Raw genomic sequence first — 17,166 nt, forward strand, 5'->3', positions numbered from 1 at the left:
ATAAATGAGAATTTATGTGACCATTAGACGTGTCGGGTGATCCCGGCAGAGATGGAGAAGGCACTCATTAGCTATGCATTTAGAATGCCTGGCTCTGCCTAATTAGCCTGATGATATGCAGGCTGCAGACATTTCTTGTTTTCTACCCTCAAACATTTCAAGCTTGTTATTTTGGTGCACTTTCAGGCACGATTAGAATGTGATTTGAATTCTGGGCATTTTAGCTGCATTTGTGCGTGAAAAGGGCAAGATCTGGCTTCAAGTAAAGCTAGGATTCCATGAAAGGTTTCTAAGGCAAGAGAAAAACGTCGCCAGTTATTGCTGTTTGATAGCAATCCAACTTCAGCAGATTTATGAGACAAGCCTCCCTTGTCACCCTGAGAGTGGATGAAGAGAATATTTACAAAATATTAAAAAAGCTTTGGTTTGATATATCCGTGGGGAAGGGATATGTCAAGAAAAACGGCAAAATCAATGCGGTTGTCCAAAGGCCTTCAGTTGAACGGTAATATCTGGGAGATTGATCAGTGTGATTAGGGATTTGACAGCAGACTCAAATATTTGCACATGAAGTGGCAGTATTAGTGCTGTAATATTGAGTGTGGGTGGTGGTGGGAATGGGGTGTGAGGGGATGAAGATCGGCAGAGGGTGATAAAGACAAAGAGAACGGGGAGGCAGTGTGACTGTGTATTGCCTGCTTTTCAAGAGAAATAGTCCGTAATATAGGCCATATGTTGGAATTCATATCGTAATATTTTTACAAGTCAGTGCATAGAAATTTAGCGCTGTTCCCCAAATTTATAGAACTGCATTCTTTTGTTTGCAACATATCACAAATACATTTCAAATCAACATTTTTTGGCTATTTATTTTATTGCTTCTTTTGCTTCTCTTCAGTCTACCTAGAATATAGATAGATAGATAGATAGATAGATAGATAGATAGATAGATAGATAGATAGATAGATAGATAGATAGATAGATAGATAGATAGATAGATAGATAGACAGATAGACAGATAGATAGATACAGCCCTTTAACATGTTGTTAAAGGGCTGTAGTTTAACTACCGTGCTATTTTCCTAAATGTAACCACAGTTTTAGTGCTTAAACCTTAACAAACAGCATGTGAACACTGAAAGTAAACAACAGGTGAAAAAAAAGTTATTAAAAAAAGTTAAGTTAGTCACATTGCCCCTTATATTGGAAACAGAAAAACATACTTGCTTCTGTAGATGTTTCTGAAAGGCTGTGATTTTGCACTTTTCACAGGATACAGCAGCTGGTTATAGACTGGGCTGTAGCATCGTGTTAATCTTCTTATTCCTGAGGTGTACCAACCACAGCGGGTGGACACAGCTCAGGATTTCTGGGGAAATAAGGACTTCCTGCTGGGGTTGGACTTTGTTGATAGAAAGCATGTACAAATCAAAGCACCTCCAAAGTCAAAGAAACTATTTCAATTACAACTCTTTAAATAATGAACCATAAAGGTGTGGATGACAAAGAATCATCTCACACACTTGTTTCCCTGGAATGTGCGTAGCCAGTGTGCTTCCAGACAGTCTGCACAGTCAGAGTTTGGGCTGAATGTGGACGTACACAGATGATTTGGTTGGTCGACAAAATGTATGTTACGGTAGTTTTGTTGACAAGAAAGCATGAATTGAAGAATATTGGTTCCACTTGAGATGTGGGCTCCAGTCATGCTGCCGAATTATGCCTCTATACATACTATGCAGACATTGTGGTTCTTTTAAATCGAATGCCTTTCCTACTACATCACAGTTGTGTCATTAGGTTACAAAATACTTTTTCTAAAACAGAACTGTGTTGGTTTTCGAAATGTAAATGAGTATGCAGTTTACCTGTTTAGGAAAGTAATTTGTAGGAGACAGCGTTAATCATTTCATAGCAAGTAATGTCAGTTTGATGTGTGAATACATAAACAGTTTATAGTGAAATGCATACTCCTTTGGTCATATTGTTTCTGATCAGCAGTCATATCAATAAAGCTAATGAAATGAGCAGAACTGAACTGACAGATGTGCTCATTGAGTCGTGCCAAGGGAGGCTAACACAGGGAGAGTCAAAAACAGCATGACTGTCTGTGTGTGTGTGAGAGAGAGGCAGGAAGAGTGTGTTTGATAAACCCCCTTGTCTTTGCTTCCCACCTGCAGCCCTTCATCTCTATTGGTTCTGCCTGTTTTGATCAGCTCAGCAAAGGGCTGTGGCTCCTCCAAACAAAGCATCACACAGTTTACACAACTAACTGGTGGTGACAGACAAAAGGTGCAACAAACAGCATTTTGAAAAAGCAGCGTTTCATAGAAAAAGGCCTCTTTTTCATTCTTCTGCTCTTCCTTTGTACTGTATTTGACCTTGTTTCCTTTGCGGCATGTTGCCTAAGTGATCAAAAGTATAGAATTGTGGTTGTCTGCATGCTTATTTTCTCCAGATTAAAAATTTAACCACCGAAATACTGAGGAGCAGTTTATCTAAATTACATTCAGCAACTACATTCATGGAATAAACTTTGACATGTAAATCCATCAAGCAAACACATCTAATTGTCACAGTGATGAAGTAATTTGGACATGACCATAGACCGCTTCCAGACATGTATGCCTTTCCATTAATCGGACGACATCTGAATGTGTCGGTTTCATGTACGAACAAGCACTCTGGTCATGTTCCCATAATAGTTGCTTGAACTTGCTAGACTTTACCTAGCAAAATTTCCTCATTGCTGTCAACAAAGCACAAGCCTAAACTGCATACTGATACATCAACAGATAGGCATGGACACCTCAAGCTGCATGAAGCAATATGAGGAAGATTTTTGACACATTTCAGCACCGATCCTTGTCCAAAAACATCGCGGAGGGCACAAAAGAGACATTTGCATGCCTTTCTCATTTATTGTGCCTCGCCATTTCACATCTATTGCACACTTAAATGTCCACAACAATAAACTATACAGTGATGAAGACAGACACTGTAATAGCTCAGATTAACCCCTTGACACCTGAATATATTTACAATTATTTTTTAAGTGTGTTTTTACTTTCCAGTTGATGCTAAAATAAGTGGACACTGTTATTTGGTCTACTATACATGGTACAGATATATAATAATAAAAACAGATACATAATAATTAGGTCTCACTCTGACCGGTCCTACGAGAAACCAGTGCTTGCAAAAAGTTCTGAGGTACGTTTTGAATCTGCACAAACCAGCATTGGGGGAATGGATACACCATGTCGGCTGCAGTCTAAATGAAAGTGGGATGATGTAAATTCACAACAACAGGCGTCAATGAGGTTAATGAGACTCACCATCAGTCCAGGTTTTGACAAAGAGGCTTACAGGATATGAAGTTTACTTTCTTGCTTCCAGTTGTTTGTAGCTAACTTCCTCTGAGATTAACTATCACCAGCATCAGACAGCAGCAGGTTCCAAATAAAAACAACAGGTGTAACTTCACTGATTACATACAATTCTAAATTATCCCTGACATAGAGCCAGGATCTGAATGTTCATGAAACAGTGCACCTTTCTTCACTTCAGACGGCGCATCCCCAGGGTGAGCTCCACCACAGCTGTTGGGATTTTTTTTTTTTTTTTACTTTTCATTTTTCTGTACCATAAATAAACTAGTATAGATATTTTTTTAAGTTTAACTGTTTGATAAGCTGCTACTATTTGGATTTATTTTGTATTATACCTCATTTAAGGTATTGTCCAATCATTCTTGTATGACAGATTTGACACATGTACTGAGGCTCTCCCCATCACTGTGGTGACTGTCTGAATAAAGAATAATGCAAAAGTGCCCTAGAATGCCGTCACATTAACAGATTGATAAAGAAGCAGTGTCACGTGTTCAGAGTCTGAGAAGGGCTACATACATCAAATATGGAGGTGATGAGGAAAGGATGCTGACTACAAGAAAAATCTAATATGATAGAAACCAAACATTTTAAAATTAAATATAATCCACCAAATTTGGATCAAACAGTTGTAATACTGGGTGTACACAGAGTCATTCTCTATCTCCTCAGCTCTCACTTTCTCTCTCTGCTTCCGCTTGTTTCTCTCTTTCTTCAGCTAACAATGTCTGAGTGTTTTTTTTTCTCATTGCGGAGGCTGCCTGAGCTCCCATCGGGCACGAGGGCGGCGGGGAGGAGATGGAAGTGGTGACCGTGCAAGACAGCGACATCGGGCCGGGCGAGCCTATTAGCACACTTCACAGCTGGTTCTCTCTCTCTCTCTCTCTCTCTCTCTCTCGAACACACATATAGAAAGGTTTTCAAGAGACTCATTGAAGGATGTTAGCTTGAAGGAGGAGAAAGGGAAAGAAAGACGGTGCTGGTTGTCCTCTGAGCTCCCATCAAAAGATTCTTAAAAGCTGCCAGAGAGGCTGAATGAGGGGTGAGAGACGGCATTCATCAATTAGAGGAAAATGAGATGGAGGAAGACATGTGGACAAAGACACTGTGTGTATGTGTGTGTACCAGAGAAGCAGCAAAGCGAACCCAAGCAGTGTAACCTCAAACTGGCCAATTCAAAGTGAATAAGACGCACTGTTACTGTAGTTCTGACACGCTGAGGAAAGCTCTCATTTCAAACAAAGGGGTTACAGTGACTTCCAAGAATAGGCCCACTTCATATGTTTTAACATTCACACAGTGTCTGTTACATTACACCTGAAAAACCAGAGCTTATGCTAACGTTAGGTTAAAGCGGGGCAAAGAGTAAGTGAGAAAAAGCTGCAAAAATTAGATAAAAACTGTTTAGTTCAGATTTCTCGCATGAACCAAGGTGAGACAAAGACATAGATGCTTTTATAAAGTTATGTTAAGCTGAACAAAAGTGTCTCCTACTTTTTCTTTGATTGCAGTCTCCGAAGTGCTGTTCTAATTTAAACTTCGAGGCGCTGCAGCTTTCACCCTGCTGGCAGGTATTTGAGGTGCCAATGACAATGAAATATTTTGAATACATTATGGTCTTTTCTTCATTCCTTTCACTGGTATTATTACAGCTTTCATTCTATTCTGCATATAATTACAGCACAGCAGTGACACGAGTAAGATGGTTTTCTGTCATTTTATTAGAAGAGCTTTATGCTGTGAAACAAGTTGTTTAACTTGCTTAAAAGCAAGGTCATGAATCCCACACTAGCTTCATACTGTTCTCAAGAACCCTTTATTCTTTGTCTCTATTCTCTCGAGCATGTAGAAGAGGATGTAGCCCCATTAGATTAGAAAAAAAGGTGCACAGCATTCAGTATGTAACGGGTGTTGGTACTTCATTTGGTTCTCTGTGTGTTGGAAGTTCATTTAAAACCAGTAGCTGCAGGTATGGGGAACAAAGTTTCAGTATCACAATAAAGATGGATAATGCACCTTTCAGACTTCATGTATTTTGTCTCCTAAGAATTTTAACTCTAAAATTTGTTACATCAAGTTTTTATATAAAGGATCCTTGTATTTGGACCATCTTGTCTGTATAATTCTCCAGTGATGATGGTGTCATCGATCTGATATTGAGGGCCTCCACATGCCTCTAAAGTAAACAGACTGCATCAAAATGCCGAACTTTCTTAGACTGGAAAACAGCCTATTATGCTAAATTGTTGCAAATGTCTAGCAAATAACGACAATCTCAAAACCTGCTGCATGTTGGATTTAACTTAAATGTCTTACATATAGAAATAAATCATTGTTAATTTAATATTAAGGGTAACTGTAATTACCATCAACAAAGAGAACAAACTGAGAAAGCTGGAGTCAAAGCTACATCTTCTTTGAAAGAAAATCAAGCTTGAAGCATCAAATTATAGGAGTTGAAGGTCCATGTAGAAATCAAATCCGACATGTTTATGTTTCTCAGTAAAGAGTTAAAGAATTCACAACATCGCAATAGGCGTTTTCAGAAGAGGTACTTCGACATGTAACAAGGCCAAAAGCACAGGTCATAAAAATAATGAATTAGTGATGGTAGAATTTCATTTACATGCGAGTCCTTGAGCCGTTCATGCACATCAATATGGAACAACTGACACTTAAACAGTCATTGCTTACATGCTTTTCATATAATTACAAGTAAAGACATTTTCCATAAATATTCAACATATTACACCCAGTACCACTATAATACTTAGGAAGGAATGAAAGATAAGAAGATGTGAATACATGTCGCCCTCTTACAGTGAATCATTTCTAACCTGTTTTAACTTGATTTTGCTCACAAAATGACTGTAAAATAGGTAGCTATTAATTGCTTGCCGTTTCTTCTATACTGTTGCTTCCAGTATCCTCAATTTAAGACAAATCGCTATGTCAGTAATACTCTCACTCTTAATTATATGAACTTCAGATGAACTTGATTTGTTTCTCTGGAAAGTGAAATGATCAAAACCTTTCTCAAAGTCTTTCTTTTTAATATTTAATGTCAAATGAAATACTCTGCTGAAATAAGTATTTTAAAAAAGTAAAGTTTTTTTGAAAGAATGAATGTGTGTGTGCATGTGCTCATGATGAAACATACATCTGTTCACACAGTCACATTAAGGGGACTCTCATCTATTTCGGGGACAAAACACATGTCATACTCTAAATCATTAAATTCAAATGCAAAGATTTGATCAGGGTTATAGTTAAGTTAGCTTTTTTAAGTTTCAGATTTAAGGTAAAGCAAATAGTCTATGCAGTAAGAGTAGTAACAGTTATAACACTAGTGAATGTAATAGAAAGTGACAGAAAGAGAATGAAACAAAAACTACAATTATAGGCCTCAAATCTGCCTCTCATCTCAATCTCTCTCTCTCTCTTTCTTTCTCCACTGAGCCTACTCTGACTCCGAGGCCACTCATCTCATCACCCTACTGGGAACTCTGTCTTCATGGAATCCTATTAGACAAGGCCTGCCTCCATCTGGATCTGGCCCTGACAGCCCATTCATCAACACCGCTGTCTCACACCAAACACACACTAACACACGCTGGGCGCTTTATTGTGGAGGGGCATGAACAAACATCCCATAAAAATAAAAACACACACCCACCCCGTGAAATGTTATCACTGTGGCAAGAACTAGAGAAGAGAAGATGGAGAAGGAAAGTTCTGATCATTGTGGGTGCACTGTGATGTGTGTGTGTGTGTGTGTGTGTGTGTGTGTGTGTGTGTGTGTGTGTGTGTGTGTGTGTGTGTGTGTGTGTGTGTGTGTGTGTGTGTGTGTGTGTGTGTGTGTGTGAAGTGTGTGTGGTCTATGTTGCCTGCATGACCAGCTGGTTTGAACACGGTGGTGATGAAATAACTTACCTGGTGGATCAGAAACACACACGTGGCGGGCAGCAGCAGGACAGCACAGGGAAAGAAAGACACAGAGAGAAAGATGTGTTAATATAAACAAACAGTCCATGTGAGGTTTGAGCATACTGTGCAAACGCACTACAGCTGAATAAAAATCAAGGTCATGTGAAAAGGGATTCGCCCAGTAAGGTTGTGGTAAATAAAAAGCTGAAAAAACACAAGTCAAACAAATTCAGTCATACTATCAGAACAGAGTAAATAAACGTGTCATGTAGTCTTCTTCTGAGCCTCAGTGATGTTGGTAAATTGTACACATTATGATTGTTATGCTGCTACAGTTTGTATATGAGTCTAGAAAGTTTTGATGAGTTTACTCCCTAATGTATCCCTGGATGCACCTGTGTTTTTAGGGCAAGCCTAGACATAGTACATCAGAAATCAATTTTCAATCTTGACTGACTCTTGATCTTCAATATGTCATACAGGAGAGAAAAAGAGCACACGGAGTACTGTAGTACACACACACACGCACGCACACACACACACACACACGCACACAAATCATCAGCAATACCATTGGCAGCAAAGCCATGAGAGGCTGATGGAGTGGTTGTCTTGGAAACAGAGACTGGCATGGGTTATTATGAAGGAAGAAATGAAGGGTGAGAGGGGGTGAGCGAGGGCCACAATACAAAAATCTGCAGCAAGACAGATGTGTGTGTGTGTGTGTGTGTGTGTGTGTGTGTGTGTGTGTGTGTGTGTGTGTGTGTGTGTGTGTGTGTGTGTGTGTGTGTGTGTGTGTGTGTGTGTGTGTGTGTGTGTGTGTGTTATTATCGAGAGGTTCACCTACAGACAAAGTTCTATTGTCTCACTACCAATATCAATACTTAACAAAAGACAAATTACTCAATAATTCAAAGAAACATACAGTCTGACAGATGAAGCTAAAAAGGGAGGAAATGGATAAATAAGGAGGGACTGTAACAAGCACAGTGACAGACTGACAGCTGCCCCCATCCCCCTCTGTTTCCCCTTTCTCCTCATTTCTCCTACAGCCGTCTCTCTTCAGTGGGTTCATAGCCCTGTGGTGATGTTACTGGCCTCTTTCTTCGCTCCCTCTCTCTATCCTCCCCTTCTCCATCCACTCTTTAACTCCAGTCCACCCCCCTTATACATAGAGGAGAAAACAAGTATCCAGGCAACCCAGCATCACTTACTGGGAGAGGAGAGGAGAGGAGAGGAGAGGAGAGGAGAGGAGAGGAGAGGAGAGGAGAGGAGAGGAGAGGAGAGGAGAGGAGAGGAGAGGAGAGGAGAGGAGAGGAGTAAAAACCGCATTGTGATGGAACCAAGAATACAGATGAGAGCCAGAAAAACAGGGACTGAATCAGAGGAAAACTGGGAGAGAAAGATAAAGAGCGAGACATCCTGTGCAGTGGTGAGAATAGCAGAGGAAAAGAAGTGAGATATGAATCCTTCAAGAAACACATATCTGGCAAAGGCTGTAAAATAGGCCATGTAAAGGTATCTACAGAATAAAATAATGAGACTTGAAATATAGTCAGATAGAAAAGACCCAATCAAAAGGAGACCATTGTACATGTAGATTACAGGTAAAATGACTGAAAAGACCATATTTTCTAGAGTTGTTGTCTATTATTTGATATGAAAATATAAACTATGTATATATGTATAGATGTACAGACACAGTTAAGCCCAAAATATCCATAACCATGCCTAATTTTGATTGATAGCGATTTTTTTTAATTAAATCAATACAATTCTTCTATGTGGAAGAAATGATGTGACAAAACACATAACAAAAAAACATGAACACATTGTTTAATGTTAATTGTACATTAGAATAATTTCTACCTTAGCTTAGTGAGTCTATTAACCCTTGTGTTGTCATGCAGGTCAAATTGACCCGTTTTAAAGTTTGAAAATGTGGGAAAAAAATATATAGATATTTTCACAGTGAAACTTCTGATGTCCACATTTTCTACATTTTTAAACATTTTTTGGTGGAAAAAAAGAAATGTTAAAAATGCGATTTTGGTTGATTTTATGTGAATGTTCTTAAAGAAAATATTAGAAGTTTTACTGATTATATACGTAATCACTTTAGATATTTTTAGGATTTTTTTGGGAAAATAATTAATATATTTTTGAAAATATTTGCAAAAATGTTCTTGCCAAATTTGGTGGATTTTTTTAATTAAAACTTTTAAGAGAAACTTTTAAGGAATTGTTTAATTTTTCTTCCTGAAAGTTTTGCAAATTTTCAGAAATGTGGGGATTTTTTTTGCTGAATTTTTGGAAATCTTTTCACACAAGGAAACAATATTTTTTGGTGCTTTTAAATGAAGACAACAGGAGGGTTAAGGTCCATCACTGAGTGAGAGTTGTGCATTGTCCATTCCAGACCATCCTAATGAATCTGTGAAGTTCTGGGACCAATCACTAAAGGCAAACACTGAACAAGGCTGGTTCCTATGAATGCCAACCAAGAAGAAGCCCATTTTTCTAAAACAAACTAGCTTTTGGCATAAAAAAAAAGAGTTGTTTGGACAACAAAACTTTTCAATTGGGAAAACAAAGAATAACGATTTAACTCCAAAACACCATGCCAATAGATAATCATGTTAGTGGGAATGTAATGCTCTGGGGGTGTTTTCAGCTAAGGGCCTGGGCAGCTGGGCAACCTCGCATCATGAGAAAAGGAGACTACTTTAAGATCCTTGTGAAAGACACTTTGACCTTGACCTGAACTGAACCTTCCAAAAAGACAGTGACCTATGAAATGATAAAATGATTTATGAGAAAGGTGACAGGTAGATAGATAGATAGATAGATAGATAGATAGATAGATAGATAGATAGATAGATAGATAGATAGATAGATAGATAGATAGATGTGACAAAGCAACTGGTTGTATATACTGCTGTTTAGTAGAAAGACATGAATTTGAACTTGATATTAAACACCTCCACTGAAAGGATGAAGAAACAATGGGATTGTGTAGCTTCTTCTTCCTGAGAAAAGCCTATTTATTTTTACTGTTAACTTACTGCGCAGCTGACTAGATGCAGAAATGGTGGTAGAATTTTTTTTAAAAGAAAGAGAAGTAGAAGAAAACTTGAAAAAAAAGCATGGCGAATTGGAAATTATGTTAATTTCAGTGTGTCTTGAGGCATTTGTGAGGTGTTTGCATGAGGGCAAGCTGCACGACAGATAAGCTTCCAAAAAAGAGGGTTTTCCTCGGCTCTCCAAACCCCTCGAGACACACAGCTAGATGGCAGGAGAGGAGGAGGAGAGGGAGGGAGAGAGCAGACATAAAGCATTGTTGTTTTGTGTTTACTTTCATCTGCCTTTATAATTTAGCCAAGAAAGTAAAGTTTTATTGACTCTTTTTTTAGTCACAATAGTGAAAGTGAAGATCCTAGCCTGCCAAATAAAGTTTACTAATGATGTGCAGCACCGTCTCGGATATAATTGTGGCCTAATGGTTTGACAGACAGACATGAATGCCTCATTTCCACATAGCTTTCTTGATTTCTGGAATTTTGCACAGCATATGAAGTAGGCCCTCTAGCGGAAGGTTTCTCTGCCTGTTGTGTAGCCACTTTTGTGGAATATATTAACATATGAAGCACTATGTATGCATGGTGTGCATTACAAAGCTGGCATGTATTAAATAAACTATATTAGTCTCTTCTTTGACTGTCATCATAGGCAAGTACCACAAATGTTTGAAATTTAATAACATGGTTGCCACAAATTCCAAACCAGAGGTTCCCATAGCAATGAATGGACTTCTGGTTGACTTGCATACATACACAGAGCTATGCGTAAATTAGCTGCATGAAAGTGGCATAGTAAAAAGCATGGTCAACCTACTGACAATTTGATTTGCAGAGAATTGCTCACATTTGTCCGTTTGCAAATCCTTTTAGCAGTGCACTGCACGGGATCACAACAGAAGGCTTGCTGCATGCCAACACACACATGAACACACGTGATGTGACTCTTAAGACTGGATGATGAGCTGGATGATGACATCTGATACGGCTGTGGTAGCTCATCTCCAAACCCAACATAATCCATGACATGAACAACCCCTGTGAAATGGGATGAATGAGGTGCTCTGCTGCACTGGACGGGTAACTGTGATATTTATTATGGAGGAACTGGCAGAGATAGATGACCTGCTCCAAACCTGGATCTACAGGGATGACAGTCCCCTAAACAAAGGCAGTTTGAGTTTGCCAGACCATTGTTTATAGCTCTGTCTGGCAAAATGATACAAAATCACGTGTATGTCCGCATTCAATCTGCAATCACACAGAGCAATCAGAAGAGAGCTGTGTTAAAAGCCTGTGGGGAGCAATCTGGGCTATTTCCAAGCAGCATCTCCCACAGCCACGTAAAGGGGAAAAAAGCTTTCCACAGAGGAGCTGAGCTCATTTTGAACACATAATTGTTCTCCTCTTCCCCTACAGCCTCATTACGGTACAATCTGATTACAGGCAGGGAAACAAAGGAAGACGATGAAAAATACCATCCACCATCTATGAGGTGGATGCAGGTCTGTTTGTATCTCTTTCAACTTCAAGCTCAACCCTCCCCTCCCTGCTGAACGTGGGTTTGATTTTAAACAAGCCGGGAAAAGTACAACTCCATAAAAACACAGTTTGTGTTCATTCCAGGTGAAATTGCATGTCACATCCGTTTTGGTATCAAGTGTAAAAGCATAAATTCTTATCCTCGGTGTCACAGTCGCCACAGCTGCAGCAGAGAAGTGGCAGGAACCTCACAGGGCCTCACGCGACTGTGACTGAAGTCAGCCTATTTTCTGCGTATGACAGCAGCAGAATGAGACTGTTTCGGCTCAGTTACCGCGCCGACGTTCGGGTCCCTTGCTCCCAATGAGCAGATTTCATTGGCCTCTATTACTGGGTCAGGCTGCGTGTGGCAGCGGCTGTGTGTGTTTGACTAGGCAATAAGCCCGGTGTCACTGTCACTTTCATCAGAAGAAACTCTTTCTTTCTCACTTTGTCTCTTGTCTTTTGATATTTCTCTCTCTCTTTAGGGCAGCTTTGGAAAAATCATCCAACCATTGTACGGAAAGACACGTAGAAAGAACCAGAATGTACCAAGAAGAGAATAGTACACAGGGCTCAACAAACCAGGATTTTCTTGCCTTTCCTCTTTACAGTTAGGTAAACATTAAAACATTCTCACATATGAAAATAATGAGTTAAGGTATAGATGTTGAAGACAATGTACATTCACCTGCTCCAGTTCAACTGTACCTTCTGTCAGCAGCAAACAGAAGGCCTGTTCAGGTTATAATTAACATGAATGATATGAGGCATGTTAGGGGCAATTTAATTTCTTGACATAGCTGTTGTACAGCATGGAGGTAAGCTAATGGAGAACACAAAGTTCTACGTTGATATTTTCAGTTTCGTCTTGGCTGCATACCTGGGAGAACACAAACCAATCCAAAACCAACTCGGCAATACATTGAGTTTGTTTGTAATTTATCCTTTTTTTGCCTTTGTGTGATACAATGACCGAGTCATAAAGTGCTACTACAGATGAGTTTGAATGCCACTGACTATGTGACACATAAATAATAGGACAAATATTTGTAGTGCCACTAAAATAAACTTCTCTTTCATTAGATATTCAGCAAGTCTCTTTACAAAACAGGTTGTAGTGTGGAATTTATTTCTATGTAAATCCAACTGCTGGTGAGTGTATCTGAGCTGTTTACGGATAAAGTAGGACAGACTCCAGGGAATGGGCAAAGCAATGTTGGTTTGCTGATTGGGTGCAAGTTTAACTGTTATGCTCAAATGTCTGTGTGGGTGTTCACGTCCAATGATAAAGGGGATCTTGTGTTGCATGTGAATGCTAGTACACCTAAATGGCTATGTGTATAACAAGCATGCGTGCAAGTGTAAAATGTAGTTTTAATCTGGAAAGTGCACACATCAGGGATTTGATTTGATCGAGCATTGCTGTGCAGAAGTGCAAGCATTCTTCAAATACAAGCAGCCTTTAGCTACTAAGTAAATCAGAGTAATCACTACACAGGCACAGCATAACGCACAGACACCCACTAATACATGACACTTAAAACCTGGTCTGAACAGTATCAATAAAGTAATACTGATTGCTGTAGTCCCAGCCTGGACTCTGTCTATGCTAGCCGGATGAGGAAAAAGGCCAGCAGCATCGCCAGAGATCCCACACATCCTGAACACAGACTGTTTGTCCCTCTTCCATCAGGGAAAAGGTCCCGGACATTAAAAACAAGAACCAGCAGACTGCGGAACAGCTTCCTCCCCAGAGCTGTTGCCACCATCACACCCCCCATCCATTGCCCCACCATCCAGACATTCCCCCGTCCCGGCTCATCTGTGCAATAAGAACTCTACTCCTGCAACACTTGACGACTTTATCAACACGGACCACTTTACTTTGTACATAGTATTTTGATTCTTTTTATTTTTTAAGAGTGTTTTTATCTATTTTTATTCTTATTTGCACTGCTGCTAAATGTCATGTTCTTCCAGACAAATTCCGTTGTACTCCTGCACAATGACAATAAAGTCTCTTATCTTAACTTGTCTTAGATCTCCATATTGTATTTAATGACCCCCTTCTACCAGCCTAAACACCTAGAATTTATCATTACTAATGAGACACAAAATACAAACAACATAGGTCTCATTCCTCTACCCTTACAGGGGCCTTACATCATAAAATTTATCACTTTTCAGTCTCACTGCCATTCAGAGTTGTCAATGTGCAAACCTGTCTGGTTCAGCTTTAGCATTCAGTTTATGGCATCACAAAGTGCCATCTGCAATAAGCAAGCATCCACACAGACTGTCAGTCTAATAACCTCCGTTATTGCTTCCCTGCCCTCTAAATATGACAAGCAATTCTGAGAAGCTCAACCTTTTCATTGTGCAACATGTGCCTCTTAAATAAACGAGTCACAGTAATATTTCAAGCACTTTTCTTATTCCATTCCATCCCCTCTGATCATCAGTCCTTGTCCAGCTCCATTAGAGCTGTTTCATATCGGAGAATAACAATATCTCAGTCACTGTGCGGCTCACCGCACTGCCGTAGAGCTAATCAATCTACGGCTCGTCTCTCCATAGGTGGACTGATCGGCTGGCATTATTCTCCAGTCAATTACCTCTAGTGAGAGAGGCAGAAGGAAGAATGACAATGGACGCTGATGAATGCCACTCAGGGCTCAATTTAGTGAGCCAGGGCGCCATCCCTAAGCTGGCAGTAAGACAATTGGGTCGTCTAATAGGTATTTATACGAGCTCTCCTTCAGCGACCAGCCATTTGTTATATAGAGAGAGGTTACTGCTGGAATGGACTGTTTACCTATGATGTGGTAGTTTGCATCAGGACACAATTGAAGGCCACAGTGTTTTTGATGGATGTTTGAGTGTGTGCATGCCTGTGTGTGTGTGTGTGTGTATCTGAATGAATATGTATACTAATCTTTTTTTAAATACATATTCATCTCTTGCCTTGAAGCAATATCAGGCTCTTATAGTGGCAATTCAACAACTTGCTATGGCTCGCTTCTCAACCGCTTCACTTGAACTCTCAGTACACACAGCAGTAAGCAGCAATAGTTAAACAGCTGCTGAATGTATTTAACACATCATAATGTTCTGTGCACGTGTGCTAGAATGAAGAAGCAGCCAAATATGGTACTTGGCCTGTAAGGGTTTATGGAATAGCAGACCGCAGACATGCTCCACTGTCCTGCAGCATGATGATGAGAAAAACACTGAGGCACTTATACAAGATTAAAATAGCAATGAGGCAAAGAGAAAAGAAATAATAGGAGAAAGGGAGAAGGAAATAGAGAAAAAGAGAGGACTCGTAGCTGCACGCCAAAAACAAGATATTTTAGAAAATGGAGGAAGACAAGGCTTAAATGACAGGAGAACCAAAAAGAAAGAATGAAAGGAAATGCTACATTCAAGTACAGCAAACAATGTGGTTCCTGGCAAAATTTAGAATAAAGACTAATGTGAGTGCTTTCAAAATTTCTGTACAATTGGTTGCATTTCTTCAACACTTGTTTCATTGCAGTTTGGTGAGATTTCGCAAAATAAGAGCTGTCAATTCTCAATGCATTACCTATTGCCATATCTATCTAACTATATATCTATATAGATATCTATATACATGTCTAATATCGATCTATCTATCTATCTATCTATCTATCTATCTATCTATCTATCTATCTATCTATCTATCTATCTATCTATCTATCTATCTATCTAGTTGGATGATTCTATTTCTTTTCTTAGCTTTGGCAATAAAACTACATGAAAATAAGCAAACTATTAAGTATGGGAAGAGCATAGGTTAAAATATACTATTTCACAACATTAACCACATTTTACAAGGCAAACTTCTAGTTGTTCTAGTTCACCAAGTTCACCAACACACCAGCAGCGAACACTTGGCTACAGGGTCACGGTGCCTGATGAAGGTTTTTAGAGGTGTATCGCATAACTCTGAACATTCAAAAATGACACCAAAGGCTGTGCAGAGTATTTCAATGGAGTCCTGACAAAAATGACATTTCTGCATAACTACACTGCATTTTCATTTACGTCTGACAGGGGAAGGCTTTTTCAGCTGAGTTACTTTTGTTTGTCAGCCAAACAATCGTATATTAAACAGGATGGCATTCATCACCCCAGAAACTTTAGCTGAAGCTTAACTTAAACTTAAGCTTTAAACATGTTATGCGGTGGTCATATTTTAATGAGAACAATGCTTTTTTTTCCTAAACTTAAACACATTTTCATTTTAACAACATGTGAAAACTAAATTTATTTCTTAGAAAAATAGCCCCAGACAGGATATGAACCAGAGTCTTCTGGTTCTATATCTTGTGTCTGACTTACACAACCTCCTCTTTCACCTGCTTATGTCATCTTAGTGGCTACTTCAGCCTGGAAACCCTTTCTACTATGCCACAGAAAATATTTTTCTTTCAAAAACTGAGAATGCAGATTGGTTGTATAAGAACAGGATTTTGGGGTAGAGGCCTAGATGGGGGCCATTCTTAAACTGAGCCTCAGGTCTCTTAACTAGCAACACATGGTGAAGAAGTTGCATCTTTAATGTAGTTATTTTGGCTTTATATATTGGGGAAATGCCGTACAGTTCTCATGCATTAATTAGAGTTTACTTCTTTGAACTGCTGTGGATTTATAAAATGTTGAGCTCCACCACTAGTCTCATTTTTTTAAAACAAGAAATCATATGGCTACACTGTTTTTCTCTTTCTTTTTGAAATGTGCACTGAAAGCCTTGTTGGCTCCTCTTTTGCCTCTACATCCTCACTCTGTAACTGTTGTAGTTTCCATGGAACAACACTCAGGAGGTATGGTTTAAAGCTCATAAAACGAGGACCTTGTGGCGCAACGGTAGCGCGTCTGACTCCAGATCAGAAGGTTGCGTGTTCAAATCACGTCAGGGTCAGAGCTTTTCTTTGTCACAACTTACAAAAGCTCCACAATTGTTAGCAACAAATAAACTTCTTACCAAACACCTGTCTCATGCTGAAATGTTCAAAGAGTTATTACAGCAGGAATAAAAAGTTCCACCAAAGAAATCTGAGAGGCCTTGTGTTTAACAGCTTAAATCTATCCATTAATTTCACGTCTGTCACTCATGAGCAAAATAATACTACAGCATCAGGTCTCATTGAAATAATTTCCTATGAAAGAACAAATGTCTGCATTTTTCTCTTCCATGTTTTTGTCTGTGACACAGGACTCTT

General features: G+C 39.3%; 1 protein-coding gene and 1 non-coding gene across 3 annotated transcripts in view; one reads left to right on the plus strand and one right to left on the minus strand.

Moving 5' to 3' along the window:
- LOC110951091 (partitioning defective 3 homolog) overlaps window positions 1–17,166 on the minus strand; it is a 400,033-nt gene that overhangs the window by 290,598 nt on the left and 92,269 nt on the right. The gene's annotated exons all lie outside the window — the stretch shown is intronic.
- trnaw-cca (transfer RNA tryptophan (anticodon CCA)) lies at window positions 16,794–16,865 on the plus strand. Its single transcript has one exon. It is a non-coding gene; the product is annotated as a tRNA-Trp (tRNA).

This window comes from Acanthochromis polyacanthus, chromosome 20 (genome assembly GCF_021347895.1).
Source record: "Acanthochromis polyacanthus isolate Apoly-LR-REF ecotype Palm Island chromosome 20, KAUST_Apoly_ChrSc, whole genome shotgun sequence".
In the NCBI taxonomy this organism is placed as follows: Eukaryota; Metazoa; Chordata; class Actinopteri; family Pomacentridae; genus Acanthochromis; species Acanthochromis polyacanthus.